The following is a 12,254-nucleotide window of genomic DNA, read 5'->3' on the forward strand; positions in this document are numbered from 1 at the left end:
GAGCGCGCGCGGGCCTGCAGGGGTCTTGGCGTGGCGGGCGTTGCGTGCAGTCCGCGACCCGCCCGAGCCCAGCGGTGCGGGGTTCCCAGGCCCGCGTCACCGCGACACCTGTACCCACGGGGTCCGCGCGGGGGTGCGTGTCGCGCCTGTGCGCGCGCGTGCGCGCCTCCTCACCCACGGCCAACTCTTCCGGGAAGGAGACCCGGGGCGTGGAGACGCCCTAGCCCAGGCCTCTGGCGGCGTGAGGGGGCTGGGGCTCCCCCTCCCCGGGACTCAAAAATGTGGGCGAGACCCCCTCTGCCTGGCCGCCTGGCGGGGGCCCTCCCTCCCCCGAGGGGGAGCATAGCTGGGGAAGGTGGCTGCTCCGCAGTAGGAAGCGCCTGGGACTCAAACTAGCTCCGAAGACAGCAAGACCCGAGGGCCGCCGCCCGGGCCTAAGTCGGCTGCCCCCAGCCCAGGGCCCTGCACCGCGATCCCGCCTAGGCCTTGCGTCTCCTGCGCCCTCTGCAGCCCTTCTGCTAGTGAACCCAGGCCCTCCCTGTCCCTGCGGTCTCGCGCTCCTAATTCTTTGTCCCCCCACCCTCCAAATCTCAGGACGGCTGAAGCTCCGCCCCCTGTGACATCACCATTTCCAAGAGCAACGAGGTTTCCGCAGACTCCACTGCAAAAGCCCCCAGCGGGGACAAAGCGCGGGGCGCTGCCCTCGGACAGCCGCACCCGACGGGTCCACCTCGGCCCGGAGCCCGGGAGGAGCAGGGACAGGCAGGGCACGCGGCCAGCTCCCACGCGGCCTCTCGTGCGGGGACCTCCCCGGCGCAGGCTCCAGCCCCTCACCGGCCGTGCGGTGCCCTGCGCGGTGTAGGGCAGCCCCATTGCCCTGCAGCCCGGGCTGGGGAGCACGGAGGCCCGTGAGACACTTGCTGCCCAGCCGGAACCCAGACGGCCGCGCGGCGATTATTTACACCAGGGACGGGAGCTCAGCACTGCCTCTACCAGCTGCGGCCCTCAAGCCTTCGTCCCACGGCCCTTCGGGAGCTCGCCAGTGTGCATGCCCTCGCTGCGTCTCGCCCGGCCATTCCTGCGGGTCCTGGCCTCGCAGGGCTCTGCGGCCACAGGAGGCTTCGACCGCTCGGTGTCCCGCGGCTGTTGACAGCTGAGCCAGCCTGGGCTGTGATCCCGGGAGGCCTAGGGAGACAGAAAGGCTCTGGTCAGGACATGGAGGCCTGAGGCACCCTCGGGAGTGGTGGTGCACCGCCGGGTTCCCTCCGCTGGGAGCAGCACCTGGACGGCTGCTTCCCCCCTTCAACTTCCTGGCTCTGGAAAGGGCTGTCAGTCATAGACAAAGCCCCTCCTTGGTCTCGGGCCCTGAGCCCAGGGGGTGTCATGACCCACACAGAACAATCAGGGTTCTTCCCGAGAATCTTGGCCCAGTGGGAGACTGGGCGGGGAATCTGCAGGGGTGGAGCTCAGCACCCACCTCTGCCCACCTGTCCTCTAGAGGAAGCCAGTTTGAGGAGGGCAGGTTGGAGCCATAAGTGCGGATGTCCCTGCCCATGGGGGCCACACAGTGGAGGCCTTCTCGCTGATGCCCCACATTGCACCTTCTCAACACCAGGAGGCCACACATTGACATGAATTCACTCAACAAACATCTCCTAACCAGGCGCTTTGTGGGGGACACTGTGCAGGGATGTGCTCAGCAGTGAGTGAGTTAGACTCCTGGACTTTGCTCTACCTTAGAACACTCACACACATCATTCTCTGGAGAAACACAACAGAATAATGGCACAGAGTGAGGAACGGGTGGTGCCTCAACACACAGCTGCAGTTTCTTTGGCACACCACTTTTCCTGGAGCCCAGCTCCTCTGTTTGAACGTGGAGTGGACTAAATGGTATCTCCCCACCTGAGAAGGGGTTTCACTCTGTTTATGCCTCAGTTTACATTTAAAAGGATTGAGGCAGTGTGGTGACACACACCTGTGACCCCAGCTCTCAGGAGGCTGAGGCAGGAGGATCCCCATGGGGTCGAGGCCAGCCTGGGCTTCATAGTGAGACCCTGATATGAGACACAGAGGAGACAAAGCAAGGAAGGGAAGGGCACGGAACCCAGCACAACTCCCAGTTCCCCGCCCGACCCACGAGACAGCCTGATGCTCCTCATGAAGATGCAGGCAGAGTATGGGTGGAAGGTTTTGAGGTAGGAACAAAAATGTTGACTTTCTTGTAAAGCTTCCGTTAAGCACTGCTGCAGATCTCACAGATTTTGACACAGTGCCTTTTTATTTTCATTGGATAAAAGTGTTTTCTAATTTTATTTGATTTCTTTGATGTGTATAGGTTATTGGGAAGTATGTTGTTTACTTTGGAAATATCTGGAAATGTTCTGGGTTTTTTGAGACAGGGTCTCATTATGTAGTCCAGAACTCACTATGTACCCCAGGCTGGGCTCCAATTTGCAGTAATCCTCCTCCCTCAGCCTCCCCGGTGCTGGGATTACAGCACACCCAGCTGGAGATTTGCCAGGTATTTTAACTATTGATTTTTAGTTCACTTTTTTTTTCTTGGTGCCAGGGATCAAACTCAAGACCTTGCCCTTGTGAGGCAGGCTCCAGAATGGAGCTAAATCCCCGGCCCTATTTCATTTTTTAATATGGCTTGAGAACATGCTTTGTGACTTTAAATACACTGAGACTTGTTGCATTGTCTGGGAGGGGTTTCTTCCTTGGTGAATGTTCTATGTGCACTAGGGGAATTTGTGTCTTCAGCTGGGTTGCACGGGGAATTCTGCAGATGTAAATATATCTCACTGTTTTTCTTTCCAGTGCTGGGGATTGAATCCCAGGGACTTGCTCAGTCCAGGGATGCGCTCTGCTCTTGAACTACTCTCCTGGCCCTTTGAAAGGCTAAATTGCCCAGGTTCAAACTTGCAATCCTCAAGGTTTCCAGTAGCTGGGATTACAGGTGTGGACCACAGCAGCAGCTCACTGCTGATTTAATTTGCATTTCCCTGGGAATTATGATGTTGAGCATCTCTCTGTTCATGTGGTTATTGGCTGTTGTTATATCTTGTTTGGAGAAATGTCTACCTGACTCTGTCGGCCCTTTTAGCTGGCATAGTTACACTCTTACTATCAGGTTGTAAGAGTTAATTATACATTTTGGATAAAAGCATTTTATCAGATATATGTTTGCAAACATTTTCCCCAAGTCTGTGATATCTTTTCACTTTATTAGCACTGTCTTTTTTTTTTTTTTGGTACCGGAGATCCAACTCAGGACCTTGTACTTGTGAGGCAGGCGGCGGAACCACTGAGCTAAATGCCTGGCCCCAGCACTGTCTTTGAATTGCAAAAAATTAATTAAATTTTGATTGTCTGATTTTTTTCTTTCATTTATTTATTTATTTATTTTGTTGGGTTTTGTACCAGGCATTGAACTCAGGACCTTGTGCCTACAAGGTAGGCACAGTGCCCCTTTGCAAATATCTGGAAATTTTCTGGGGTTTTGTGTGCAGGTCCTTTTTTTTTTTTTTTTTGGTACTGGGGATCGAACTCGGGTCCTTGCACTTGCACAGCAGGCGGTGAAACCACTGAGCTAAATCCCCAGCCCTATTTTCTGGGGGTTTTGAGACAGGTTCTCACTATGTAGCCTGGGCTTGCCTCAAACTCACAGCAATCCTCCTGCTTCAGCCTCTGCAATGCTGGGATTACAAGTGTGTGCCACCACACTGGGTAATTTTTTTTTCTTTGCAAAACATTACACAATTTTTTATTATTAAATGAGAAAATCTCATTTGTTACATCATCACATTGCTAATCAGAGAAATGCTGCAGTGATGAAGAAAGTCAACCAAAGTGCTCATTTCTGCAACATTCATTTACAAACCAATAATGTTCAGCACAGCCCAACACCATACTCTTCACATTGAAGTCCCTCCAAATCATCTTCAAACGGGATATTTCACTACATAAGTCATAGTTCTTCATTTTTACAATTCACCCCAAACTGCATGAGAGATGCATCACACTAAACTTTCTGGAGCCTTCAGGAAATCCTTCACACATCATTGTCATCTGATGTGTCAGTGCTGCTTGACTCTGTGTCATCGTTCTCAATTGTGGGTTTAAAAGTGCTGTTTTTCCAGGGTCCAAACTTGGAATTCTCTCATTTCACCCTCATGAGGGGAGCACGGGTTTCATCACTTTCACTGTCCCCCTGCCAGCCCATCTCCTTCCACAACCTGGGTTCTGCCCCAAGTGAACGGGAAAGAACACTAGTTTGGGGGAAGGTTGTGGATCGAATGATCTGTTGGGAAATTACTGAGGTGCTGCCATTGTCTTGTGGGATCTCATTTTCATCAGTTTCTGTTTCTGTCCCTTCTTGATGGTACTGTTGCTGTTACGCGAAGTGACTGAGTCTTCATCCTTCTCTGAGCTGGCATGGCTTTCATCCTCACGTTCCTCTTCTACTCTGTCCCTTTCAATGCTTTCAAAAACTCACTCTTCTTATCCATGTGCATTCGTGTCAGTTTGGTTAGACGAGGCTTTTGATTAAGTTTGTCAACAGGTGAAGAGGAATTTGAATGAGTACACTTTTCATTGAATTTGTTGATGGACTAAAATTCTTGGCTGTTGATTTAAAAGCATTAAATTTGCCAACACTATATGCAGACTCATGAGAGAAAGAAGTTCCAACTTCATTTTCTTTAGTTTGGTTTTTCCACTGTATAGGTTTTGCAGGTGGAGAAGCAGGCTTAGGGACTAAACCTTTATAAACGCTTGGACCAGTTTCATTCTTTTTTTTGGTATCAGGGATCAAACTCAGGACCTTGTGCTTGTGAGGCAGGTGGCGGCACCACTGAGCTAAATCCCCCCCCGCCCCACCCCGCTTTCATTCTTTTTTTAAAATTTTTTTTTCCCCACTTTTCATTCTTAACTGACTGCGACTGAAGATTTCCTACTGCTGGGTATCCAGATAGCTGTAAATCTTTTGTATTACCTTTCTTAATGACCAGCATTCTTGGAGCTCTAGATTTAGGATTTGGAGGATATTCCCACACACCTGCAGCTAAAGACTTATTCTGATTTGGTTCTCTTTCATATTCAGGATTTAAAGATGGAAAGTCCTCACCCTCAAACTGTTTTCGTTCTCTTTTGTCTTCTTTCCTCCCAGTTTCACTGTCAGTATGTTGTTTTCACGTGGCCCTTGGCTTTCTCCAGAATGGAAAATACTCCTACGAGAATGAGAATTTCCACCATGGTATCCCCTCGGTGACTGATGTTTTCAGTAGCATTTCTACCATGTGTACACCATCTGATTTTTTCTTTCCTTCCAATAGGACATCCAACACCAGAATCAAAGCCATCTGAAGAGTTATGTCATCGACGATTCACATCATGTCGACTTTCTGTCCATGAAAAATCTTCAAAATGTTTTTCAAAATTCAGTGATGACTTTGTTGATGATGATGAAGTAGGAAAATTAAGGCAGCTGGAGCAAAGCCACGCTGTGCAATTTAGGTCCACTGTCTCCAACACAGCAAAACAAGGCTTCAACATCTCATAGCAAGTCCAAATTCCAACAGGACTGCACAAGAAGGTGTTGATCTTTTCTCTGTAATCTTTATGTTTTCCAGTTTGTTTTTTAAATTTTGTATCCTCTGAAATATCCAAGTTCTTTGAAGATACTTAACCTATGACTATTTGACATAGAGGTATTTCAAGTCAACTACCGATACTTCTGTTTTAAAGTTTTCACAAGGCGATTTCCAAAATTAGCCAAGTTCCTTGGATTTAAGATCAAAGTCTTCCTTATTATTCTATTTACTTGTCACTGTTTTGCTTATCCCACTCCAGAAGAAACATCCAAGTTATGAGCCAAAAAGTAGAAACAAAGAAAATTACACATTGGAAGAGTATTCCTAAACTTCGGCACACAGATACAAATAGCTATGTCAGTACTACCACACCAGCAGGAACCTGCAACATCTCAAATTTCCACATAAGTAAAAGATGAAAAGAAAAAGCCTCTGTATTCTTTCAGTGTCTTCATCTAGCAAAGCTGCTCCATTGAGACATGAAAAGGATCAAGGTCAGAAAATTCCTAAAACTTTTAATAAAGGTAAAAATAAACTGCCATTAAACTTCAGCAATATTTAAACAGTAATTTGAAACTGCTGAAACTACTCAGCACACAAATCAATCATATCTTACACTTTTAGCTGAAGAACACCAACAGGAGAGCTGGGGTTTAACTTAGTGGCACTGCACCTGCCTCGCAAGTGCAAGGTCCCAAGTTTGATCTCCGATAACAAAAAAAAAAACAGAAAGAAAGAAAGAAAACCAACAGGAGGGGTGGGGGGAGGGGTGCCACCAGCTGAACTACATTAGCCAGTTATATAATCCGTCTGAACCAAACTACTGATGAAATGTCTGGGTCTCTTACTGAGTAGCCTGTTGAGCGGATAACAGTATCAATTCACTTCAGAGATGATTCTTGCCAATTTTAATAAACTTCTGGGGCAAAATTATCCAAAAACACTGTAATTCCACATGAAATATCCAGGGCCTTTTACAGGAACCTTAGAAGATGATCTTCACATCTGAGTAATTCAATCACCTCGAGTCACCAGGGACGCTGACCCTGGCACCCTCTTTCCCTTCCTCCCCTGACTCCGGTGTGGAGGACCGGGACAGCGTTACCTTCTGCCCCACCAGAGGCACCCCTACTAATATTTTCTTTTATTGATTAAGGCTTTTTATCATATCTAAAATATCTTTGCCTAATCCCTGGTCACACAGATTTTCTTTTATGTTTTCCTCTGACTGTTTTGCAGTTTGTCTTTCACATTTAAGTCTATAATCCAGTTTGAGTTAATTTTTTGGCATAGGATGAAACAAGGTATAAATTCCTTTATTTGTATGTATATGCCCAACTGACCCACAATCATTTGTCAAAAAACTATCCTTTCCCATTCAATTGTTTTGGTACTTTTATCAAAATTCAGTTGACCGTTGGGCCGGGGATCTAGCTCAGTGGTTCCGCTGCCTGCCTCGCAAGCTCAAGGACCCGAGTTTGATCCCTGGTACCAAAAAAAAAAAATCAGTTGACTGTTAAGTGTAGGGTTTATTTCCTGAAGCTTGGTTCTGTTCCATTGAGCTGCAAGCATGTGCCCGTTCTAAAGTCAAGACCACACTGTCCTTCTGTTTTGTTTGGTTTTGTTTACAGCTCTGGGGATGGGCCTGAGCCCAGGCGTGCTGAGCCAGGGCTCCACCATCAGCCTTGCCCCAGCCAAGCCACACCCTCGGATTTTTGTAGCTTTTTACTGAGCTGTCAAATCAGGGAGGTCTTTCGAATTTAGACACACATTTTAGGATTGACTTGTTGATTTCTACTGAGATTTTGTAGAAATTACATTGAATGCATAGATTAATTTGTGATAACTAGGATCTTTGTTTTCAACTATGATCTTTAAAATGTTGAATCCTCTAACTTTGGAATGTAGAATAACTCTCCATTTCCTTAGGTCACCTTCACTTTGAGCAATGTTGTGTAGATTTTAATGTACAAGTTTGCACTTCTATTATTTAATTTTTTCCAAGTATTTTAGTCTTTTTATTGAGTAGAATGGAATTGTTTTCTTAATTTTACTTTCAGATTTTGTAGAAATAGAATTGACTTTTGAACATTGACCTTGCAGCTGAGGCCTTTTTGAACTTGCCTGTTGATTCTAGTCATAGTTGTTGTTGCTCACATAGCATTTTCTGCAGGATTCTGTCGTGTGTTAAGACAGCTGGATTTCTTTCTTCCTTTCCAGCCTGGGTGGCTTTTCTTCCTTTCTTGTCTGAGTGGACTGCGGGGACTTCTGGACTGTGACACACAAAAAGACAGGAGTGGCATTGAGCCCATGCTCAGCCTGAACCAGGAGGGTGGTGCTGGCTGAGACATCCTGTCTGTGCCATCCCCAGGTCCAAGAAGGTCCTGGCAATCCTGGTCTGTTTGGAACATCTACTGTGAACAAGCACTGCGTTTTGTGGGGATCCAGCTCGGTGGGAGTGCTTGCTCAGTATGTGTGATGCCCGGGCTTTGATCCCGAGTACCACCCAAAAGAAGTACTGCATTGTCAAATGGGCTTGCCAGGCAGGCACTGAGCTATATCCCCGGCCCTACTGAGTTGATCTTGTAATGTTTGTGCTGCATTCTATTAATATAATGCAAAACATTACTTGATTTTCCGGTATTAAAATTTTACATTTTGAAATAAGTCTCATCTATACATGACATATAATCCTTTTTATGTGTCGTTCAATTCTTTTTGCATATATATTCTAAATTTTATTTATTTATTTAGAGACAAGGTCTCCCTAAGTCATTCAGGCTGGCTGTGAACTTTCAGTCCTCCTGCCTGAGCCTCCCAAGTAGCTACCTTTATAGGAAGGTGTCAGCAGATCCAGTGCCAATATTTTGTAGAGAATTTTAGCATGCCTATTAATGGAGGCTGTCTGCAGTTTCTTTGTTATGTCTTTCTCTGGCTTTGGTACTAGGTTAATATTGATCTCATAGAATGAGCTGGGAAATATTCTCTCTTCTGTTTTTTGGAAGAATTTATAAAGGATTCACATTAATACTTCAAGTATGTCATAGAATTTATTAGGAAAACAACCTGGGCCTGAGATTTCTTTTTCAGAAAAATTTTAAATTGTTAACTCAGTTTATGGGTATTTTCAGATATTCTGTTGTTGTTTCTTGAGTTGATTTTGACAATTTTTATCTATTTGAGAATTTTTCCATTTTACCTTAAGCTTCTTGATGTTGTTTATAATTTTTTTTTTTTGAGATTGGGTCTCACTATGTAGTTCAATCTAGTCTTGAACTCACTGTGTAGCCCAGGCTGGCCTCAAATTTGAGGTGATCCTCCTGCCTCAGCCTCCCGAGTGCTGGGATTACAGGCATGCAGCACCATGACTGGGTCTTTATAGTATTTTATTACAACCCTTTTGATTTCTGTAAGGACAGTAGCGATGTTCCTTTTTTATTCCTTGTTTTATTTTTTTCTTGGGTGTCCTAGCTAAATATTTGCCAATTTTGTTGATCTTTTCAAAGACCAACAGCCTCTTTTACTGATTTTCTCTGTAGTTGTTCTGCTTTTTGTTGTTGTTGTTATTGTTGTTTTGTTTGGTACTGGGGATCGAACTCAGGTCCTTGCGCTTGCACAGCAGGCGGTGAAACCACTGAGCTAAATCCCTGGCCCCGGTTTTGTTTTGTTTTGTTTTGAGACAGGGTCTTGCTGTGTAGTTCAGACTGGCCTGGAACTCGCAGCAATCTACCTGCCTCAGCCTCCTGAGTGCTGGGATTACAGGTGTGCAACAGTCTGCTGTTTTACCAATTTCTTTAACTTTTATTCTTTCCTTCCTTCTGCTTGCTTGGGTTCAGTTCACTCAACCATCCCCATCCTGTTTCTTAAAGTAGAAACACCCATTATGAGACCTTTCATCTTTTCTAATGTAAAAGTCTATAGCTATAGCATTGTGTTGGCTGCACCCTATAAATTTTGCTGTATTTATTTTCATTCCACTCAAAATATTTTTTCTTTTATGATTTGTCTTTGATCCCTGGATAATTTAGAAATGTATGCTTTAATTTCTGACGTATTTCTGGATTTTTCAAATCTTTTCTTTTCCCCCAGCACTGGGGATTGAACACAGGGCTACACCCCGAGCCCCAACCTTCTTATTTTTTAATATTGAGAAAGTCTTGCTAAATTGCCAGGCTGGGCTGAAACATTCAATCCTCCAGGCTCAGCCTCTCTAGTAGCTGAGGTTATAGGGATGCAACACCATGCCTGGCTTTATTTCAATCCATTGTAGTTAAAAATAGTTTGGTTGGGCATGATAGCACACACCTGTAATCCCAGCTACTTGGGAGGGCCAAGAAGGAGGATTGCGAGTCTGAGGGCAGCCTGGGCAACTTAGCAAGATGCTGCCTCAAAAAAAAGTAAATTAAATTTAAAAAGAGGTTGAGGATGTAGCTCAGTGCTTTCTGGGTTCAATTCCCCAGCACTGAAAAATATCCTGCAGAAACTGCATGATGTAAGCTCTTTAGGTTTATTTATACTCACCCAGGGCCTAGAATGTGGTCTGAGCTGGAGAATGCACAGCCTGTGTGGCTGGGAGGGGTCTCATCAAAGGCGCTATCCACTGGTCAAGCCTGCTTAATACTTGCTGATATTCTGCTTTGCTGTTCTACACATTACTGAGGGAGATGTTAGTTTGCAAATTGTGTTTCTCTCATCCAGTAAAATTCTGGTTTATGTGCGCGTGTGTGTGCGTGTATAGCGCCAGGGATTGAACACAGGACCTCTGCACTGAGCTACATTCCCAGACCTTTTTTATTTTGAGATAGGGTCTTGTTAACTAAGATGTCCAAGTTGGGCTCACACTTGTGGTCACCCTGCCTCAGCCTCCCAGAGTGCTGGAATTACACACTGGTTCATGTATTTTTTCAGTCTCCTTACGAGGTGTGTGTTTTAACTGTAGTTTTGAAAGAAATACGATACATGAGACGATACATGAGAGAGCTGGACTGGCATTACTGATCACTGATGAAATACACCTGAGAAGAACAGCATTAGAGGGGGGAAGTCAGTCACTCCCCCTCTTAATTCGGAAGGGGGCGCTCTGCTTTCTGCTACCAGGAAATAACCGGGAGAAGCCCAGTGCTACCTGCTCATTGCTCCCGGGGCTGACTTGTTTTTCCACTCAATTCCTTCGAGAACCTCACTGACTGAAATTCTGAACCTTCGGAGGGAAGGGTCGGTACTGGAATTTGTTCATCTGTCCAGTCTGACTTGGAGTTAGATGATTTTCAACTACAAGAAATTTCCATTATGCTCCTCCAAATTCTCTCCCTATTTTCTCTCTCCAGATTTTCCTCCTTATGAGCTCTCCTAATCCAACCCCCGGGACTCCAATGCCACCTTGTGGACCACAGTGAGCCGCACACTGGGGGAGACAGGAGACGGAGAGCCGTTGCCAGCTTCCAGAATCAATGCCCGCACTAGAGGAAGGTGCCGGGGCAGGTCAGGGAGGACTGAGAAGCACTGGAATAGACCTCCAACCCTTTCTTTCATTTTTGCAGGTCCAGGTTGAGATATTTCCACTACTTTGTTTCCAAAATAGCAATTGCTGTACTGGGGATTTAGATCAGTGGTTTTGCTGCCTGCTGCGCAAGCGCAAGGACCCGAGTTCGATCCCCGGTACCAAAAAAAAAAAAAAAAAAGACAAAATAGCAATTGCTCTTTTTTTGGTACTGGGGATGGAACTCAGGACCTTGCTCTTGCGAGGCAGGCGGCGGCGCCACTGAGCTAAACCGCCGGCCCGCAAAAGCATCTTTTGATGATTTTATTTTTTTGAGACAGGGTTTCATTATGGAGTTCAGGCTGGCCTCAAACTCGCGGTGACCCTCTTGCCTCAGCCTCCAGAGTTTTGGGGTTACAGGAGTGCGCCACCATGCCCAGCTGCAATAGTAGTTTTTATTTCCCCAAGTTATCTATGGCTCTGCCTTGCAAACTGCTGAACAGATGCACTGTCTCCTTGAAACGCTCGGATTTTAACCCTACTCCTCGAGCTCCTGCACGGGGTGGCAGCCCCCGCCGTCTCCCCATCCTCTGCTCCAGCTGCCTGGCTTTGCTCACCCACAGGTTGTGGTTTCCTCCTGCTCAGGGCTACGAGGCTCCTCCGCGCCGCTGCTGTGCAGCTTTGCAGTTGTTTGCTGAGTCTCTGCCCTGAATGCAAGGGCTGCAGGAACTCAAGAGGTAGCAACACCTTACACTGGGCAGTCACCGAAGGCCATGGAGTCCCTCAGGCCCTGCACCTAATTTATCACGATAGTTGCTTACGTGATTATGGGACATAATAGACAGGGCTGGGACACAGGTCCAGGGTTCCCAGGCGGCTCTCGGAGTTCCGTGCCCCACACTGCAGTGGCGCTGCGCGCCGTTCCCGCCCTGCAGAGCTCTCCCTCAGGCCGCCCCTCCACACGAACACCCACCGCCCTTGACCCCACACCGTCTCGAGAAAACGACTCAAAGGTCGCCGATCTTCACTCCTGCAGACGGACACACGGAATAAACTCAGGAGGCCTGACTGACCCTCCCTGGCAGGTGCAGTTGCTGGGGAGCCCACGGGTGGCGGGGACCAGGGCCACCCTGGCGGGCCCGGGAAACCCTCGTGGTCCTGTCCAGCTTTCCGTCGGG

The 12,254-nt window shown here is 46.9% G+C and overlaps 1 pseudogene; it reads right to left on the minus strand.

The window, feature by feature from the left end:
• Window positions 1–3,911: 3,911 nt before the first annotated feature.
• LOC101719724 (vasculin pseudogene) lies at window positions 3,912–5,259 on the minus strand (annotated as a pseudogene).
• Between the last annotated feature and the right edge of the window lie 6,995 nt (window positions 5,260–12,254).

The sequence above is a fragment of the Heterocephalus glaber genome, unplaced genomic scaffold (genome assembly GCF_053883595.1).
Source record: "Heterocephalus glaber isolate CG9 unplaced genomic scaffold, H.glaber_assembly_v1.0 deba00001479, whole genome shotgun sequence".
Lineage (NCBI taxonomy): Eukaryota > Metazoa > Chordata > Mammalia > Rodentia > Bathyergidae > Heterocephalus > Heterocephalus glaber.